Genomic DNA, 2675 nt, shown 5'->3' with positions numbered 1-2675 from the left:
GACGCCGTTGTTTACAATACAACCGGAGCACATGCCGCTGAGGTGAGGGGCGGGACGTTTAGACACGCACTCGGGGCGGTTTAGCCAATCACAACACACTGGGCTAGCTAACCAATCAGAGCCCATCGCCTATTTCTGAGGGAGGGGCTTCATAAAAGCAGGAAATGATCAGTGCGTTTCTCAGAGAAGGGACAGAGCGGTGTGAAATAAAGGTAAATTATGTGAAAAATAATGTGTTTTTTTTTTGTTTTTTTTAAACGAAGCATTAACACATGTTAGACTGCACACCATAAACACAATCAAGCCTAGAAAAAAACAGTCAACCACCCCTTTAACTTTACCCCTCCGATTCATGTTGTCTTTTGATTGACTACTTTATGAAATCCTTCATCCACACAGGTGGTTTTGTCCAGACAGACCTTGTTGCATTTCTTGAGTTGAACGGAGGGAAGCAGGTTTAACGAAATGGTGCTCACCTCACATTATCAGTCCATTGTGCACTGATAACTCATTACGGATTAAGAAGAATGATGACAGGGATGGATCAACATCCTTCCTGTTGTGAGGCCATCCCTTTAGTATTTGCGTTCAAAGCAAACTCAGCTCAGGACAGGATTCAGAAGCTGTTGTGAAGTCCTCCATGGACAGAGCAGGTGATCCTGGGAAGACTGCAGTGACCATTTCAGGTTTCTCAATGTCCTCAACCATTACTGATAAGGGTGTTCTTGATAAGCAATCCATGGCCGGGTTCTGAGCTCCAGGGCAGTACACACCATCTTAAAGGGGTCATATGATGCTGCTAAAAAGAACATTATTTTGTGTATTTGGTGTAATGAAATTTGTTTATGCGGTTTAAAGTTAAAAAAACACCGTTTGGTATCGGGGCATTTTAACGAGTACGAGTACGAGTACAGAAGCTCAGTATCGGTGCATCCCTACGAGGAACCAATGAAGAGAAGTCATGTGGAGTCTGAGAATTGACAGTTGCTTTGATGTGAGCTGCATCAGGCAAAATCCAGTTTTTTTTTTAGATCACGTGACCCAGAAATTTGAGAAGCGTCTGATAGAATGTGCACTTCTGCATGTTCAGTGTCATGGCCGGCATCCGTCACCTTCTGAGTGTTAAAATGATGTAATCTGAATAGTTCATTACATGTGGTACTTCCTTCAGCACCATCTCCATCTTTTTTTGGAAATCTGATGGTGCGGAGGCTAAACCATATGGAACACAACAAAACCGGAAGAGAAAACCATGCAAAATGAAGGCAGTTAGGTCACGTCTGTCAGCATGTAGGGGAAGCTGATGGTAGGCACATGCTAAATCGTTGGTGAGAATATTGCTGCACCCTTCAACTCACACAGCAGTTCCTCCATATGGGGTAAGGGGCATTTGCCAACTATTAACGCTTTGTTAAGCTCGCGAAGATAAATAATATAATTTGTCCTCCTTTCTTTGTAGTGACTACTATTGGCGATACCAAGGTGGATATATCAATTCGCTCAATAATACCTAGGTTCAGCAGAGATTGTAGCTCCTCTGAGATTGCTTGACGCAAAGTTTTGTTGGACCGGCACCACATCATAACGAACATTCACTTTGTGCACCTGGGTGACGACCTTAAATAAAGCATGCAAATGAGGTATTCAGGTATCGTTACCTGCCCCAGACTCCTAATTCAATCTGTATAACTATTAAAAGAATGGGACAGGGGCTCCACGAGCCATTAAAGACATTAGGAGAGAGTCTCTGTGATCTGGCTCATTTGACTTACAATGAAGAGAACAGGAACCTCATGCTGAAGACTTTGCTTACCAGAATCATTCATCAGCTTTACCTTAAGTGTCAAATACTATGCACTAGGGGTTGCATCGACTAATCGACTAGTCGACTTCAAAGCTCTGCCATGACTGCCATGACGCTTTAAGCTTGACGTCGACTAGTCGCTGGTCCTATAGAGGGTGCAACAGGTTAAGAAATCTTTGAAGGACTTCCACATTTACGCTCCATTTCCAAACAGTTAAAATGACAAATAAATGCATACTCTGAAAGCGCTCCACAAGACATGTGTGATTATATTCCTGGATGCTCGAAATTGAACAGGAGAATGCACGTTTTAAACAGCTTATTGTACAGGTAAGTTAATCGCCGTTCTAATCTAATGCGCTGCTGCACTGTAACGCACACACATAGGCTACAGAAGTAGCTCGTACATCACGCACACATCGCGCGCGCACAGAATCATTCAGCGCGGAAATGTATTGTCAACACTGTTCTGGGATTTATCAATAAAATAGCTTAGAAACTGAAAAGTTCAAGCATATATTTCTTAATAACTAAATTCCACAGCTTCACTACTAGTAGAGAGACGCTGCCAGGTAGAATTAATTCACACACGCAATCACTCTCAATGCATTTATATGAATGTAATCTTTACTGTGCTACTTTATCTGTATCTGATTTAGAATGAGCAGAAATCTGTGAGAAATATAACGACCCAAAGACAAAAGAACTGATAAAAAAGCTGTTATAAGAGCAACAGCCATGTGGGCAGCGCTGTCATATGCCATAGCTGTGCACAAGGTGTTTGTCACAGCTCCAGACTTATTTGTTCATTAATGACGTCATCAGCAACTAGTCGACTTCGACTCGACTTTCATCACATAAAAGTCAACTT

This window comes from Sinocyclocheilus rhinocerous, unplaced genomic scaffold, assembly GCF_001515625.1.
Source record: "Sinocyclocheilus rhinocerous isolate Xijiao unplaced genomic scaffold, SAMN03320098_v1.1 scaffold125, whole genome shotgun sequence".
Taxonomy (NCBI): Eukaryota; Metazoa; Chordata; class Actinopteri; order Cypriniformes; family Cyprinidae; genus Sinocyclocheilus; species Sinocyclocheilus rhinocerous.
The sequence above is the reverse complement of the archived record's forward strand: the minus strand, read 5'-3'. Positions refer to the sequence as shown.